General features: G+C 42.1%; 2 long non-coding RNA genes across 2 annotated transcripts; both read left to right on the top strand.

The window, feature by feature from the left end:
• The first annotated feature begins 3,052 nt into the window (after positions 1-3,052).
• Positions 3,053-12,036, top strand: LOC124268366. The gene is made up of 2 exons (XR_006896260.1): positions 3,053-3,122; positions 11,821-12,036. It is a non-coding gene; the product is annotated as an uncharacterized LOC124268366 (long non-coding RNA).
• A 5,062-nt stretch (positions 12,037-17,098) lies between these two features.
• On the top strand, positions 17,099-17,905 carry LOC124268365. Its single transcript, XR_006896259.1, has 3 exons — positions 17,099-17,112; positions 17,541-17,646; positions 17,874-17,905. It is a non-coding gene; the product is annotated as an uncharacterized LOC124268365 (long non-coding RNA).
• The last annotated feature ends 2,503 nt before the right edge of the window (positions 17,906-20,408 follow it).

Genomic DNA, 20,408 nt, shown 5'->3' with positions numbered 1-20,408 from the left:
AGTGGCACAACTACAACCAGTGGTACAACAACGAGTGGTACAACAACAAGTGGTACAACAACCAGTGGCACAACTACAACTAGTGGTACAACAACCAGTGGCACAACTATAACTAGTGGTACAACAACCAGTGGCACAACTACAACTAGTGGTACAACAACCAGTGGCACAACTACAACCAGTGGAACAACAACAAGTGGCACAAGTACAACTAGTGGTACAACAACCAGTGGCACAACCACAACTAGTGGTACAACAACCAGTGGTACAACTACGACTAGTGGTACAACAACCAGAGGTACAACAACCAGTGGCACAACAACAACTACTGGTACAACAACTAGGGGAACAACTACAACTAGTGGTACAACCAGTGGAACAACTACCACTAGTGGTACAACAACCAGTGGTACAGCTACAACTAGTGGTACAACAATCAGTGGCACAACCACAACTAGTGGTACTACGACCAGTGGCACAACTCCAACCAGCGGTACAACAACAAGCGGTACAACAACAAGTGGTACAACAACCAGTGGCATAACTACAACTAGTGGTACAACAACCAGTGGCACAACTACAACTAGTGGTACAACAACCAGTGGCACAACTACAACTAGTGGTACAACAACCAGTGGCACAACCACAACTAGTGGTACAACAACCAGTGGCACAACTACAACTAGTGGTACAACAACCAGTGGTGCAACTACAAGTAGTGGAACAACAACAAGTGCCACAACTACAACCAGTGGTACAACGACAAGTGGCACGACTACAACTAGTGGCACAACAACCAGTGGCACAACCACAACCAGTGGTACTACGACCAGTGGCACAACTACAACCAGTGGTACAACGACCAGTGGGACAACTACAAGCAGTGGTACAACGACCAGTGGCACAAGTACAACTAGTGGTACAACAACCAGTGGTACAACAACTAGTGGAACAACAACTAGTGGTACAACAACCAGTGGCACAACTACAACTAGTGGTACAACAACCAGTGGCACATCTACAACTAGTGGTACAACAACCAGTGGCACAACTATAACTAGTGGTACAACAACAAGTGGCACAACTACAACTAGTGGTACAACGACCAGTGGCACAACTACAACTAGTGGTACAACGACCAGTGGCACAACTACAACCAGTGGTACAACGACCAGTGGGACAACTACAAGCAGTGGTACAACGACCAGTGGCACAAGTACAACTATTGGTACAACAACCAGTGGTACAACAACTAGTGGAACAACAACTAGTGGTACAACAACCAGTGGCACAACTACAACTAGTGGTACAACAACCAGTGGCACATCTACAACTAGTGGTACAACAACAAGTGGCACAACTATAACTAGTGGTACAACAACAAGTGGCACAACTACAACTAGTGGTACAACGACCAGTGGCACAACTACAACTAGTGGTACAACGACCAGTGGCACAACTACAACCAGTGGTACAACAACGAGTGGTACAACAACAAGTGGTACAACAACCAGTGGCACAACTACAACTAGTGGTACAACAACCAGTGGCACAACTACAACTAGTGGTACAACATCCAGTGGCACAACTGCAACCAGTGGCACAACAACCAGTGGCACAACCACAACTAGCGGTACTACGACCAGTGGCACAACTACAACCAGTGGCACAACAGCCAGTGGTACAACAACCAGTGGCACGACGACAAGCGGGACAACATCCTCAGGTACAAGAAGTTTTAGGTGGTATAAGTGATGGGATTCTATTTGTTGGTTACATGATGTTTTTCCCAGGTACATTCTCTGATCTTTTCCCTTTTTGGGTTATTTGTTTCCATAGTCGGATGTTTTATGGGGGGAAGAAGCGATGTGTTCTTGAAGATAAACAAATTCTGTTCGGGCTTTTGAGAAGGTGCTATTAATAAGTGTTATGGTTGCCCAGTATACAGTATAAGGATTGAATGTATCTACTATGATGCTGGAACAGTTTGGCAACAAACGAATGCCCTCTTTCAAGAGTGGCATAGATGAGGACAGAAGGATGAGTATTCACAAATATATCCCCAATTGATAACCGTGCACATTTTAGGAACAACAGCCAGTGGCACAACTACAACTAGTGGAACAACAAGCAGTGGCACAACTACGACTAGTGGCACAACTACAACTAGTGGTACAACAACCAGTGGCACAACTACAAGCAGTGGTACAACAACGAGTGGTACAACAACTAGTGGTACAACAACCAGTGGCACAACTACAACTAGTGGTACAACAACCAGTGGCACAACTACAACTAGTGGTACAACAACCAGTGGCACAACCACAACTAGTGGTACAACAACCAGCGGCACAACTACAACTAGTGGTACAACAACAAGTGCCACAACTACAACCAGTGGAACAACAACAAGTGGCACAACTACAACCAGTGGTACAACGACCAGTGGCACAACTACAACTAGCGGTACAACAACTAGTGGTACAACAACCAGTGGTACAACAACTAGTGGTACAACAATAAGTGGCACGACTACACCTAGTGGCACAACAACCAGTGGCACACCCACAACTAGTGGTACTACGACCAGTGGCACAACTACAACCAGTGGTACAACGACCAGTGGCACAACTACAACTAGTGGTACAACGACCAGTGGCACAACTACAACTAGTGGTACAACAACCAGTGGTACAACAACTAGTGGAACAACAACTAGTGGCACAACAACCAGTGGTACAACTACAACTAGTGGTACAACAACCAGTGGCACATCTACAACTAGTGGTACAACAACCAGTGGCACAACACAACAGGTACAACTAGTGGTACAACAACCAGTGGCACAACTACAACTAGTGGTACAACAACCAGTGGCACAACTACAACCAGTGGAACAACAACAAGTGGCACAACTACAACTAGTGGTACAACGACCAGTGGCACAACTACAACTAGTGGTACAACGACCAGTGGCACAACTACAACCAGTGGTACAACAACGAGTGGTACAACAACAAGTGGTACAACAACCAGTGGCACAACTACAACTAGTGGCACAACAACCAGTGGCACAACCACAACTAGTGGTACTACGACCAGTGGCACAACTACAACCAGCGGTACAACAACAAGCGGTACAACAACAAGTGGTACAACAACCAGTGGCACAACTACAACTAGTGGTACAACAACCAGTGGCACAACTACAACTAGTGGTACAACAACCAGTGGCACAACTACAACTAGTGGTACAACAACCAGTGGCACAACCACAACTAGTGGTACAACAACCAGTGGCACAACTACAACTAGTGGTACAACAACCAGTGGTGCAACTACAACTAGTGGAACAACAACAAGTGGCACAACTACAACCAGTGGTACAACGACCAGTGGCACGACTACAACTAGTGGCACAACAACCAGTGGCACAACCACAACCAGTGGTACAACGACCAGTGGCACAACTACAACCAGTGGTACAACGACCAGTGGGACAACTACAAGCAGTGGTACAACGACCAGTGGCACAACTACAACTAGTGGTACAACAACCAGTGGTACAACAACTAGTGGAACAACAACTAGTGGTACAACAACCAGTGGCACAACTACAACTAGTGGTACAACAACCAGTGGCACATCTACAACTAGTGGTACAACAACCAGTGGCACAACTATAACTAGTGGTACAACAACCAGTGGCACAACTACAACTAGTGGTACAACGACCAGTGGCACAACTACAACTAGTGGTACAACGACCAGTGGCACAACTACAACCAGTGGTACAACGGCCAGTGGGACAACTACAAGCAGTGGTACAACAACCAGTGGCACAAGTACAACTAGCGGTACAACAACCAGTGGTACAACAACTAGTGGAACAACAACTAGTGGTACAACAACCAGTGGCACAACTACAACTAGTGGTACAACAACCAGTGGCACATCTACAACTAGTGGTACAACAACCAGTGGCACAACTATAACTAGTGGTACAACAACAAGTGGCACAACTACAACTAGTGGTACAACGACCAGTGGCACAACCACAACTAGTGGTACAACGACCAGTGGCACAACTACAACTAGTGGTACAACAACGAGTGGTACAACAACAAGTGGTACAACAACCAGTGGCACAACTACAACTAGTGGTACAACAACCAGTCGCACAACTACAACTAGTGGTACAACAACCAGTGGCACGACTACAACTAGTGGTACAACAACCAGTGGCACAACCACAACTAGTGGTACTACGACCAGTGGCACAACTACAACCAGCGGTACAACAACAAGCGGTACAACAAGTGGTACAAGAACCAGTGGCACAACTACAACTAGTGGTACAAGAACCAGTGGCACAACTACAACTAGTGGTACAATATCCAGTGGCACAACTGCAACCAGTGGAACAACAACCAGTGGCACAACCACAACTAGCGGTACTACGACCAGTGGCACAACTACAACCAGTGGCACAACAGCCAGTGGTACAACAACCAGTGGCACGACGACAAGCGGGACAACATCCTCAGGTACAAGAAGTTTTAGGTGGTATAAGTGATGGGATTCTATTTGTTGGTTACATGATGTTTTTCCCAGGTACATTCTCTGATCTTTTCCCTTTTTGGGTTATTTGTTTCCATGGTCGGATGTTTTATGGGGGGAAGAAGCGATGTGTTCTTGAAGATAAACAAATTCTGTTCGGGCTTTTGAGAAGGTGCTATTAAAAAGTGTTATGGTTGCCCAGTATACAGTATAAGGATTGAATGTATCTACTATGATGCTGGAACAGTTTGGCAACAAACGAATGCCCTCTTTCAAGAGTGGCATAGATGAGGACAGAAGGATGAGTATTCACAAATATATCCCCAATTGATAACCGTGCACATTTTAGGAACAACAGCCAGTGGCACAACTACAACTAGTGGAACAACAAGCAGTGGCACAACTACGACTAGTGGCACAACTACAACTAGTGGTACAACAACCAGTGGCACAACTACAACTAGTGGTACAACAACCAGTGGTACAACAACTAGTGGTACAACAACCAGTGGCACAACTACAACTAGTGGTACAACAACCAGTGGCACAACTACAACCAGTGGAACAACAACCAGTGGCACAACTACAACTAGTGGTACAACGACCAGTGGCACAACTACAACCAGTGGTACAACAACTATCGGTACAGCAACCAGTGGCACAACTACAAGTAGTGGTACAACAACCAGTGGCATAACTACGACTAGTGGTACAACAACCAGTGGCACAACTACTACTAGTGGTACAACAACCAGTGGCACAACCACAACTAGTGGTACAACAGCCAATGGCACAACTACAAGTAGTGGTACAACAACCAGTGGCACAAGTACAACTAGTGGTACAACAACTAGTGGGACAACTACAACCAGTGGTACAACGACCAGTGGCACAACTACAACTAGTGGTACAACGACCAGTGGGACAACTACAACCAGTGGCACAACAACACCTAGTGGTACAACAACCAGTAGCACAACTACAACCAGCGGTACAACAACCAGTGGCACAACTACAAGAAGTGGTACAACAACTAGTGGCACAACTACAACTAGTGGTACAACGACCGGTGGCACAACTACAACCAGTGGTAAAACAACTAGTGGTACAACTACAACTAGTGGTACAGCTACCAATGGCACAACTACAACCAGTGGAACAACAACAAGTGGTACAACAGCAAGTGGTACTACAACAAGTGGCACAACTACAACCAGCGGTACTACAAGTACATTTTATTTTGTTGATTTCATGATGTATTTTCCAGGTTTATTCTCTGATTTTTTTACCTTTTTCTTGAGTTGTCTCCATGTTCCGATGTTTTATCGGCGAAAGGAAGAGCCTTTTCTTGAAGATCTAAACATATTGTTATGCGGTGTTTTCAGAAGGTTTTATTTATAAGTGTTAGGGTCAATTGTAGTAATAAAGGAGTAGGAGCAAGTCACTGCATCATAAACAGGAACGAGAACACTTCACTGAATGAACACAATATGTTGATCTTACATCCTGAGATATGTGTAAACAACGTGACATGATTTTAACGACGTTTAAGATTCCTGTATTTATTGTCTTTTAATATTAGCACGTGTATTTGTTAATTAAAGAAGTTATTGAAATGAGTTTTCTTGTACTGGCGGAAAGGTTGAGTATGTCATGTTTTAGGGGACAGGAAGCCATAGAATGAAGTATCATGCAGGGATGTACAACTAATGTTCTCTTCACGTTGAAATGATATGAATGTTAAAACCTAGCACAACAGCGTGGTCTTTGTTACCACATACTCTATGAGATAAGACCTTACAATCATCCTACGAATAACGTTGTTTCTTGACATTGAAAGATACGTGAACCATCAGAGACAGCATGAATTCTTTGGATGATCATGGGCATGGGCTCTATTCTTAAACGTTAGATGCCATGTTAAAGGATGGTAGCTGTCATGGACATGTGCATAACGTCTACGCACAATATTGGTTTAATTGTTTGACGCCGCGACACACTGCCCTATGTTATCGTGGAGGTTTCTCCACTCAGTGAATGAAGACCATTTAATCTTTGATCTTGTTACATTCCATGCGACTTCAAGAAGTATGGTTGCCAAGTGTAAAGTGTAGGGATTGAAAACCATGTACTATATTGCTGGAACACGTGGCAGCTAATGAATGCCCATTTTCCATTATGGAATCAACGAGCCTTCCATACTAAAAAGTAAGGGAACAAGGAAATACTAATATAAATTATCAATTGATAACTCATGATAATATAAATTATCAATTGGTAACTCATGATTTTAGGAACAACAACTAGTGGTACAACAACAAGCGGAACAACTACAACTAGTGGTACAACGACCAGTGGCACAACTACAACAAGCGGTACAACAACTAGTGGCACAACTACAACCAGTGGTACAACAACCAGTGGTACAACAACTAGTGGTACAACAACCAGTGGCACAACTACAACTAGTGGTACAACAACCAGTGGCACAACTACAACTAGTGGTACAACGACCAGTGGCACAACTACAACTAGTGGCACAACTACAACTAGTGGTACAACTACAACCAGTGGTACAACAACCAGTGGCACAACTACAACCAGTGGAACAACAACAAGTGGTTCAACAACCAGTGGCACAACTACAACCAGCGGTACTACAACTAGTGGCACAACTACAACCAGTGGTACAACAACTAGTGGCACAACTACAACTAGTGGTACAACTACAACCAGTGGTACAACAACCAGTGGCACAACTACAACTAGTGGTACAACGACCAGTGGCACAACTACAACTAGTGGAACAACAACAAGTGGTTCAACAACCAGTGGCACAACTACAACCAGCGGTACTACAACTAGTGGCACAACTACAACCAGTGGTACAACAACTAGTGGCACAACTACAACCAGTGGTACAACAACTAGTGGCACAACTACAACTAGTGGTACAACAACCAGTGGCACAACTACAACCAGTGGAACAACAACAAGTGGTACAACAACCAGTGGAACAACAACAAGTGGTACAACAACCGGTGGTACTACAACCAGTACAACTTCATTTTTTATTTTGTTGATTTCATGATGTATTTTCCAGGTTTATTCTCTGATTGTTTGACCTTTTTCTTGATTTGTCTCCATGTTCCGATGTTTTATCGGCGAAAGGAAGAGCCTTTTCTTGAAGATCTAAACATATTGTTGTGCGGTGTTTTCAGAAGGTTTTATCTATAAGTGTTAGGGTCAATTGTAGTAATAAAAGAGTAGGTGCAAGTCACTGCATCATAAACAGGAACGAGAACACTTCACTGAATGAGCACAATATGTTGATCTTACATCCTGAGATATGTGTAAACAACGTGACATGATTTTAACGACGTTTAAGATTCCTGTATTTATTGTCTTTTAATATTAGCACGTGTATTTGTTAATTAAAGAAGTTATTGAAATGAGTTTTCTTGTACTGGCGGAAAGGTTGAGTATGTCATGTTTTAGGGGACAGGAAGCCATAGAGTGAAGTATCATGCAGGGATGTACAACTAATGTTCTCTTCACGTTGAAATGATATGAATGTTAAAACCTAGCACAACAGCGTGGTCTTTGTTACCACATACTCTATGAGATCAGACCTTACAATCATCCTACGAATAACATTGTTTCTTGACATTGAAAGATACGTGAACCATCAGAGACAGCATGAATTCTTTGGATGATCATGGGCATGGGCTCTATTCTTAAACGTTAGATGCCATGTTATAGGATGGTAGCTGTCATGGACATGTGCATAACGTCTACACACAATATTGGTTTAATTGTTTGACGCCGCGACACACTGCCCTATGTTATCGTGGAGGTTTCTCAACTCAGTGAATGAAGACCATTTAATCTTTGATCTTGTTACATTCCATGCGACTTCAAGAAGTATGGTTGCCAAGTGTAAAGTGTAGGGATTGAAAACCATGTACTATATTGCTGGAACACGTGGCAGCTAATGAATGCCCATTTTCCATTATGGAATCAACGAGCCTTCCATACTAAAAGTAAGGGAACAAGGAAATACTAATATAAATTATCAATTGATAACTCATGATAATATAAATTATCAATTGGTAACTCATGATTTTAGGAACAACAACTAGTGGTACAACAACAAGCGGAACAACTACAACTAGTGGTACAACGACCAGTGGCACAACTACAACAAGCGGTACAACAACTAGTGGCACAACTACAACAACCAGTGGTACAACAACTAACCAGTGGTACAACAACTAGTGGGTACAACAACCAGTGGTACAACAACCAGTGGCACAACTACAACCAGTGGCACAACTACAACTAGTGGTACAACAACCAGTGGCAAAACTACAACTAGTGGTACAACAACCAGTGGCACAACTACAACTAGTGGTACAACAACCAGTGGCACAACTACAACTAGTGGTACAACAACCAGTGGCACAACTACAACCAGTGGAACAACAACAAGTGGTACAACAACCAGTGGCACAACTACAACCAGCGGTACAACAACCAGTGGTACAACAACTAGTGGTAAAACAACCAGTGGCACAACTACAACTAGTGGTACAACGACTAGTGGCACAACTACAACAAGCGGTACAACAACTAGTGGCACAACTACAACCAGCGGTACAACAACCAGTGGCACAAGTACAACCAGTGGAACAACAACAAGTGGTACAACAACCAGTGGCACAACTACAACCAGCGGTACAACAACCAGTGGTACAACAACTAGTGGTACAACAACCAGTGGCACAACTACAACTAGTGGTACAACGACCAGTGGCACAACTACAACCAGTGGTACAACAACTAGTGGCACAACTACAACCAGTGGTACAACGACCAGTGGCACAACTACAACTAGTGGTACAACGACTAGTGGCACAACTACAACAAGCGGTACAACAACTAGTGGTACAACTACAACCAGCGGTACAACAACCAGTGGCACAACTACAACCAGTGGAACAACAACAAGTGGTACAACAACCAGTGGTACAACTACAACCAGCGGTACAACAACCAGTGGTACAACAACTAGTGGTACAACAACCAGTGGCACAACTACAACTAGTGGTACAACAACCAGTGGCACAACTACAACTAGTGGTACAACAACCACTGGTACAACAACCAGTGGCACAACTACAACTAGTGGTACAACAACCAGTGACACAACCAGTGGAACAACAACCAGTGGAACAACAACAAGTGGTACAACAACCAGTGGCACAACAGCCAGTGGTACAACAACCAGTGGCACGACGACAAGCGGGACAACATCCTCAGGTACAAGAAGTTTTAGGTTGTATAAGTGATGGGTTTGTATATGTTGGTTACATGATGTTTTTCCCAGGTACATTCTTTTATCTTTTCCCCTTTTTTGGTTATTTGTTTCCATGGTCGGATGTTTTATGGGGGCAAGAAGCGATGTGTTCTTGAAGATAAACAAATTCTGTTCGGTCTCTTGAGAAGGTGCTATTAATAAGTGTTATGGTTGCCCAGTATACAGTATAAGGATTGAATGTATCCACTATGATGCTGGAACAGTTTGGCAACAAACGAATGCCCTCTTTAAAGAATGGCATACATGAGGACAGAAGAAAGAGTATTCACAAATATATCACCAATTGATAACCGTGCAAATTTTAGGAGCAACAGCCAGTGGCACAACTACAACTAGTGGTACATCATCCAGTGGCACAACTACAACTAGTGGTACAACAACCAGTGGTACAATTACAACTAGTGGTACAACAACCGGTGGCACAACTACAACCAGTGGTACAACAACCAGTGGCACAACAACCAGTGGCACAACTACAACTAGTGGTACAACAACACGTGGTACAACAACCAGTGGCACACCTACCACTAGTCGAACAACAACGAGTGGTACAACAACCAGTGGCACAACTACAACCAGCGGTACTACAACTAGTGGCACAACTACAACCAGCGGTACAACGACCAGTGGCACAACTACAACCAGTGGCACAACAACTAGTGGCACAACTACAACCAGTGGCACAACGACCAGTGGCACAACTACAACTAGTGGTACAACGACTAGTGGCACAACTACAACAAGCGGTACTACAACAAGTGGCACAACTACAACCAGTGGTACAACGACTAGTGGCACAACTACAACAAGCGGTACAACAACTAGTGGCACAACTACAACCAGTGGTACAACAACCAGTGGCACAACTACAACTAGTGGTACAACAACAAGTGGTACAACAACCAGTGGCACAACTACAACCAGCGGTACTACAACTAGTGGCACAACTATAACCAGCGGTACAACAACCAGTGGCACAACTACAACCAGTGGAACAACAACAAGTGGTACAACAACCAGTGGCCCAACTACAACCAGCGGTACTACAACAAGTGGCACAACTACAACCAGTGGTACAACAACCAGTGGCACGACGACAAGCGGGACAACATCCTCAGGTACAAGAAGTTTTAGGTTGTATAAGTGATGGGTTTGTATTTGTTGGTTACATGATATTTTTCCCAGGTACATGCTCTGATCTTTTCCCCTTTTTGGTTATTTGTTTCCATGGTCGGATGTTTTATTGGGGGAAGAAGCGATGTGTTCTTGAAGATAAACAAATTCTGTTCGGTCTTTTGAGAAGGTGCTATTAATAAGTGTTATGGTTGCCCAGTATACAGTATAAGGATTGAATGTATCTAATATGATGCTGGAACAGTTTGGCAACAAACGAATGCCCTCTTTAAAGAATGGCATACATGAGGACAGAAGAAAGTATTCACAAATATATCACCAATTGATAACCGTGCAAATTTTAGGAACAACAGCCAGTGGCACAACTACAACTAGTGGTACAACAACTAGTGGTACAACTACAACTAGTGGTACAACAACCGGTGGCACAATTACAACTAGAGGTACAACAACCAGTGGCACAACAACCAGTGGCACAACAACCAGTGGCACAACTACAATTAGTGGTACAACGACACGTGGTACAACAACTAGTGGCACACCTACCACTACTGGTACAACAACCAGTGGCACAACTACAACTAGTGGTACAACAACCAGTGGCACAACTACGACTAGTGTCACAACAACCAGTGGAACAACAATCAGTGGTACAACAACCAGTGGGACAACAACTAGTGGTACAACTACAGGTAGTGGTACAACAACAAGTGGAACAACCACTAGCGGCACAACTACAACTAGAGGTACAACAACCAGTGGCACAACTACAACTAGTGGTACAACAACCAGTGGCACAACTACAACTAGTGGTACAACAACCAGTGGCAGAACTACGACTAGTGGCACAACTACCAGTGGCAAAACAACAACTAGTGGTACAACAACCAGTGGCACAACTACAACTAGTGGTACAACAACCAGTGGCACAACTACAACTAGTGGTACAACAACCAGTGGCACAACTACAACTAGTGGTACAACAACTATTGGTACAACAACCAGTGGCACAACTACCACTAGTGGTACAACATCTAGTGGAACAACTACGACTAGTGGCACAACAACCAGTGGAACAACAACCAGTGGCACAACAACAACTACTGGTACAACAACCAGTGGCACAACTACGACTAGTGGTACAACAATCAGTGGCACAACTACAACTAGTGGTACAACAACCAGTGGCACAACTACCAGTGGTACAACAACTAGTGGTACAACAACAAGTGGAACAACAACAACCAGCGGTACAACAACCAGAGGCAGCAGTACAAAAAGTGGTACAACAACCAGTGGCACAACTACAACCAGTGGTAGAACTACAACTAGTGGTACAACAACCAGTGGCACAACTACAACTAGTGGTACAACAACAAGAAGTGGCACAACTACAACTAGTGGTACAGCAACCAGCGGCACAACTACAACTAGTGGTACAACAACCAGTGGCACAACTACAACTGGTGGTACAACAACCAGTGGCACAACTACAACCAGTGGAACAACAACAAGTGGTACAACAACCAGTGGCACAACCATAACCAGTGGCACAACTACAACTAGTGGTACAACAACCAGTGGCACAACTACAAGTGGTGGTACAACAACCAGTGGCACAACTACAACTGGTGGTACAACAACCAGTGGCACAACTACAACTAGTGGTACAACAACCAGTGGCACAACTACAACTAGTGGTACAACAATCAGTGGCACAACTACAACCAGTGGAACAACAACAAGCGGTACAACAACCAGTGGGACAACGACAAGCGGTACAACAGCCAGTGGTACAACAACCAGTGGCACGACGACAAGCGGAACAACATCCTCAGGTACAAGAAGTTTTAGGTTGTATAAGTGATGGGTTTGTATATGTTGGTTACATGATGTTTTTCCAAGGTACATTCTCTGATCTTTTCCCCTTTTTGGTTATTTGTTTCCATGGTCGGATGTTTTATTGGGGGAAGAAGCGATGTGTTCTTGAAGATAAACAAATTCTGTTCGGTCTTTTGAGAATGCGCTATTAATAAGTGTTATGATTGCCCAGTATACAGTATAAGGACTGAATGTATCCACTATGATGCTGGAACAGTTTGGCAACAAACGAATGCCCTCTTTCAAGAATGGAGACAAAGAGCCTGGTATACATGAGGACAGAAGGAAGAGTATTCACAAATATATCACCAATTGATAACCGTGCAAATTTTAGGAACAACAGCCAGTGGCACAACTACAACTAGTGGTACAACATCCAGTGGAACAACCACAACTAGTGGTACAACAACCGGTGGCACAACTACAACTAGTGGTACAACCACCAGTGGCATAAGTACAACTAGTGGTACAATTACCAGTGGAACAACAACCAGTGGAACAACTATTAGTGGAACAACTACAACAAGCGGTACAACAACCAGTGGAACAACTATTAGTGGAACAACTACAACAAGCGGTACAACAACCAGTGGAACAACTATTAGTGGAACAACTGCAACAAGCGGTACAACAACCAGTGGAACAACTATTAGTGGAACAACTACAACAAGTGGTACAACAATCAGTGGCACGTCCACAAGTGCCACAACAGCTTCAGGTAGAAGAGCGTTATATAAGAGATGGATATTTGTTTGGTGATAACAAGGTGGTGACAGGATGGTTTATTTTTCAGGTACTTCTCTGATCATTTCCCCTTTTTGTTTATTTGTCTCCAAGGACGGGTTATTTCGTCAATGCACACACACACACATGCACACACACACACACACACACACACACACACACACACACACACACACACACACACACACACACACACACACACACACACACACACACACACACACACACACACACACACACACACACACACACACACACACACACACACACAAATATGTGTGTATATATAGAGAGAGATATAGATATATATAATGTAGTATTTTGAGAAGGTGCTTGAGTAAAAGCAAGTCAGTGTATCATAAGCAGGAACGAGAACACTTCTCTGAATGAGCACAATGTTTGATCTTACGTCCTGCGATACAACGTGACATGATTTATAACGACGTTTACGATTTTTACCCTTGCTGTGACCGTAAGGGGAGTGGTTAAGGTTTAAGGCGGGTAGGTTTTAGAGTGCAGCAAACCATATAGTGGAGTATCACACAAAAATCACTTAACAGTCGCCATATGAATAAGGACCAAGTAATACCTTTCAAACGACAAGTGATAATATATCATTCCTTACATTAAATGCACGAAACGTTGTTTCTTGATACGTGAACCATCTTGGATCGCATGAATTCTTGGATAATCATGAACATGAGTTTGCTTCCATGAAATACGCTGGTAGCTCTCATGATCATGTGTATGACGTCCAAACACAACATTGACCTCATATAATCTTTGATCTTGTTACATTCCATGTGACAACTTAATTGCGTATGGTTGATGCCTGTGACAACGGCCTTTATGTTCGTTGCTGATCTGAATCTACCCCTCGACGCTTGTGCGTTTCATTATGTTGCAGTTAGTACGTAGAGCGGAGTATGGTATGGGCTTGGTATGTTTTGTTTTGGGGAGATATTTCTTGGAAGGCTTTCACTAGCCGTAGCATCCTGTCAGAACAAACCAATTCAAGAAGTTTGAAGTGTTGAATACAAAGAAAGAAAATCTTGTATTGTACTGCGATAGCACATGGAAACAAAAGAATGCCAACTTTCCATGATAACGGTCTTGATTTTAGGAACAACAACAAGTGGTACGACAACAAGTGGCACAACTACAACTAGTGGTACAACAACCAGTGGCACAACTACAACTAGCGGAACAACAACCACTGGTACAACAACCAGCGGAACAACAACCAGTGGCACAACTACAACTAGTGGTACAACAACCAGTGGCACAACTACAACTAGTGGTACAACAACCAGTGGAACAACAACAACTAGTGGTACAACAACAACTAGTGGAACAACAACCAGTGGCACAACTACAACTAGTGGTACAACAACCAGTGGCACAACTACAACTAGCGGAACAACAACCACTGGTACAACAACCAGCGGAACAACAACCAGTGGTACAACTACAACTAGTGGTACAACAACCAGTGGCACAACTACAACTAGTGGTACAACAACCAGTGGAACAACCACAACTAGTGGTACAACAACAACTAGTGGAACAACAACAAGCGGGACAACATCGTCAGGTACAACAGGTTGTCTGGGTGGTAAACGTGATGGATTTTACTTTGGTTGTTACATGATGTATTTTTCAGGTACATTTTTATATCAATCTCCATTTGAATGTCTTTGCCTGCATGGTCGAGATTTTCATCAGCGAAAGAAACGGTTATTTCTAGAAGATATATACGGATTGCTTTGCGGTGTTTGAGAAGCTGTTATGTCTAACTGTAATCTCTCAGTTTTGGTAATGAAGGTGCGCGAGCAAGTCGCTGAATCTTAACAGGACTATAAACACCTGAATGAATGATCTTGTGATACTGGCATCAATGAAAACAGCCTTAAATGATAAACACAAGGTTCGAACATTTATTGCATAAGTGATACTAATACATGTATTTGTTATTAATGAAGGGATTGAAATTATTTCTCTTCATTTGAGAGAAGCCTGGAAACGCGCGTAATAAATATTCTATTAATAAATATATAAATTATACTATACATTTATTTATAAAATATCCGTATGGCATATTTTGTTATGACGTGAGCGAGGAAACCTTTCGCGCGTTTAGTTTTCACAATTTCAAGAGGTATTTTCAACAAGGTTCCACTGGCTTGAAAATGGCGGATGTGTGGTAAATATATCTATTTGTCCTGGTCTATTAGGATGTACTTAATTTTTCAAGAGCCTTAAAACTTCTGCAATTGACTTTTAAAAATCAAAATCTTTGCCTTGAGCAAAATTTCATCTATCATTGCTAAGGGTTGTGAAATTATTAACATCTTCTATGCTAATTAAACAATGGAGACTTCTAGCTATAGTTTGAAATTCAATGGCAAACGAAGTAACGCAAACCATTCGTCAATACAGTCATTTAGGTAATTTAATGTCGAATTATTTTTATCTCAAACATGTTCTTGCAAAGAGAGAACGAGACGAGAGGAAAACAAATCAGTGACTCTTGCTGAAACAGACATTTTGAGGAACATTGTCACAACCTACCATAAAGCGATATATTTCCAAAATAGGTACAACAACCAGTGGTACAACTACTACATCGGGAACAACAACCAGTGGAACCACAACCACTAGTGGTACAACAACCAGCGGTACAACAACATCTGGAACAACAAGTGCAACAACAGGTATGAAAGTGAATGCCATAAATTAATCCCGAAACTGTGGTTAAAACTCAAACGGATCAGACTGACAACAAGCAGTGCAACTACAGCTGGACTTGCATGCATTGATTCATAAAAGTATGTGGTTGTTAAAATAAAAGACAAAATGCCGTACATTACGATATAGCCGTACCATGCCAGGTGGCACTACCCATCTGCATTCCCTCTTACAACAAGGTGTAAGTCATGTTTGTGTATTCATTGTCTCTTAATTTATTTACAGGAACCTGCACACGTGAAAGTATCACGGATGCAACTGTGGAAACAGTTGGTGATCGTTTCTTGATCTCTATTATCACTAAGGAGAACGAAATAGTCGGTGATCTGAAGTTTGGTTTGGCATCTGGTACTGCACAGTTGTTTTCAGACCTTCAAAGAACACCGGTAAGTAGTGTGACCATAGCGAGTATGTAAGTCAGACTCAATTAATATTAATTTCTCTTTGAATGGTATTGTCTACAATGAACATGCAATATTTGGCATCTCCATTTTTCTGCTATCAAAATATGTGTATAATTTCGTGTCCAAAGATAAAATCATAAGGTACAGTAGAATGGACACATATGTTTTTATTGAATAGTGTTCTAGTGGCAACTCTTCTGCCTCATTCACGTTACTTATGGCATATTTAATCTTGCTTTCAGGAAGGGGGGACTAAATCAGGTAAGCTTTATGCCAATGCCATTGGCAGGCAATCCACAGCAAATGTTTAAGTTACAGTAATCACAAATTATGAGGAAGCTTTGTCATTGATTCATCTGCACCTACGTTCAGTGCAATTACTTTCAGAAATGTAAGTTTATGTAAAGATAGATTCCTTCGAGAGTCAGGTTACTGCGTACCTAGTGTTCTAGGGTGTAATAAAAGTTACTTTCTCAGTCAAGCAACTAAAGAAAAGTGTTGACGAAATGGTAATATTGTGATGCAGTGCCTTGTCGCGGTAGCGAAATAGCAAATCCCACGAACTAATCGATTTGACTATGTTACTATACGATATGGTTCAAAGCAATATCTGTCACATTGAAAGTGTTCATTACTGCATATAACGTAAGACTAAAAGATGCATCATGTTACATTCCTTTTCCTTTAAGAATGTCAACGGAAAGAACATTTTTGAAGTGACAGAGGAAATGCGCAATGGATTTTCTGTGCTTGCTGCTGTATTTGTAGCAGGCAGCTTCAATATTACCGACACAGGTAAACTTTTTATCGATGCAAAGTGTATATGATATTGCTCGGTGTGGGGATAAATGTAAAAATTTAGTGATTGAGGTTACATTACATATATTGCAATTGATATACAAAATCCGACGGATACCAAATAAACCAAGCAAATTAAAAAATATACTGATTGTGTTATATTTTAATATGAATATAAATCCTAGGCTACTATTTAATCATGTTCACATTTTCATTCCTTGCAGACACTGGTGCATCTGTAGACATCAGTGAGGAGATCCTAAACAGAAACCTGGTTTTAGTCACTGTGACTAATCCCAGGCCACACAAAAAGGTTGACAATTCAATCTAAAGAGTCCTTGATCAATCTAAGGATTGTAGTATCGCTTGGTACATTCAGTGTGAGTACTGGCCAATGTTTGTCTATAGCTAACTTTTTTATTAAGGCCATTTGAACATTTCCATAGTAGTAAATATTGCCGTACATACAGCTGATGTTTTGCTTGTTTGAGCAATCTTCTCCAGCTTGTTGAACGCCATTCGCAGAACTAAATAGTACAGTAGTCCAACTTCGCTAACCGCTCTTCATGTGAAAACACATCTCTTCTTGCCCTTAAAGCTTTCTTATGTGTTTTATAGGTTTCAAGTCCCATAGCACTCAACAAAGCAATACCAGTTCTCGTTGCGCTTATCCAGTCTAGCATGACAAAGAGTATGCTTGAGGATAACATGAATGACTATGGTGGCATTAGTTATTGTGGAGAAGAAACCACAGGTACGTTTGTCGTTTTATGAAGTGAATAAGAGTGTGTAGTTTAGTTTTACGCCGCACTCAGAAATATCCCAGCTATATGGTGGCGGTCTGTAAATAATCGAGTCTGGCCCAGACAATCCATTGATCAACAGCATGAGCATCGATCTGCGCAATTGAGGTTTTATGAAAGATTCTCTCAATGGCATATTTAATTTTGAGGAACAGCTTAGACGATAAGGATTTGGTTGTAATAGTCCTTATAGGTCTTGACAAGAACAGTTGTTTGTAACAATATGCCAGTTATATGCCAATTAATCTGCCGGGGGACCTTTAATCACTTATAAAGATCGAAGTCAGATTGTCGGGGGATGCGAAAATAAAACATGTTGTGGTTGACTGTGATTTCTACAAACTAAACGTCAGGAAAGCTGCAAAAAAGTGTTCATGTGGTTGCCATTTTATCATTTCTATTCTCCAATCTGTGTTTGTTGTGGCTTACAAATGACTTCATGTCCGAAGGTTTGTGGGAGATATGGTCAAAGTGGGTTGTACGTCTCTGACTTTTGGGGGACAGTAGGTAATGGTACTAGATGTAAGGTTTGGAACTATGACAATTTCTGAGTACAGTGTCACAACCAACAATACACATAATATGAAATATAACTGATTTACAATCTAGGCACAACAACGAGTGGTACAACTACGACATCAGGAACAACAACCAGTGGAACCACCACTACAAGTGGTACAACAACAACCAGTGGTACAACTACAACATCGGGAACAACAACCAGTGGCACCACCACTACTAGTGGTACAACAACAACCAGTGGTACAACTACTACATCGGGAACAACAACCAGTGGAACCACAACCACTAGTGGTACAACAACCAGCGGTACAACAACATCTGGAACAACAAGTGCAACAACAGGTATGAAAGTGAATGCCATAAATTAATCCCGAAACTGTGCTTAAAACTCAAACGGATCAGACTGACAACAAGCAGTGCAACTACAGCTGGACTTGCATGCATTGATTCATAAAAGTATGTGGTTGTTAAAATAAAGACAAAATGCCGTACATTACGATATAGCCGTACCATGCCAGGTGGCACTACCCATCTGCATTCCCTCTTACAACAAGGTGTAAGTCATGTTTGTGTATTCATTGTCTCTTAATTTATTTACAGGAACCTGCACACGTGAAAGTATCACGGATGCAACTGTGGAAACAGTTGGTGATCGTTTCTTGATCTCTATTATCACTAAGGAGAACGAAATAGTCGGTGATCTGAAGTTTGGTTTGGCATCTGGTACTGCACAGTTGTTTTCAGACCTTCAAAGAACACCGGTAAGTAGTGTGACCATAGCGAGTATGTAAGTCAGACTCAATTAATATTAATTTCTCTTTGAATGGTATTGTCTACAATGAACATGCAATATTTGGCATCTCCATTTTTCTGCTATCAAAATATGTGTATAATTTCGTGTCCAAAGATAAAATCATAAGGTACAGTAGAATGGACACATATGTTTTTATTGAATAGTGTTCTAGTGGCAACTCTTCTGCCTCATTCACGTTACTTATGGCATATTTAATCTTGCTTTCAGGAAGGGGGACTAAATCAGGTAAGCTTTATGCCAATGCCATTGGCAGGCAATCCACAGCAAATGTTTAAGTTACAGTAATCACAAATTATGAGGAAGCTTTGTCATTGATTCATCTGCACCTACGTTCAGTGCAGTTACTTTCAGAAATGTAAGTTTATGTAAAGATAGATTCCTTCGAGAGTCAGGTTACTGCGTACCTAGTGTCCTAGGGTGTAATAAAAGTTACTTTCTCAGTCAAGCAACTAAAGAAAAGTGTTGACGAAATGGTAATATTGTGATGCAGTGCCTTGTCGCGGTAGCGAAATAGCAAATCCCACGAACTAATCGATTTGACTATGTTACTATACGATATGGTTCAAAGCAATATCTGTCACATTGAAAGTGTTCATTACTGCATATAACGTAAGACTAAA

The sequence above is a fragment of the Haliotis rubra genome, unplaced genomic scaffold (assembly GCF_003918875.1).
Source record: "Haliotis rubra isolate DU_JTF1 unplaced genomic scaffold, ASM391887v1 Scf1375, whole genome shotgun sequence".
Classification (NCBI taxonomy): Eukaryota; Metazoa; Mollusca; class Gastropoda; order Lepetellida; family Haliotidae; genus Haliotis; species Haliotis rubra.
The sequence above is the reverse complement of the archived record's forward strand: the minus strand, read 5'-3'. Positions and strand labels throughout refer to the sequence as shown.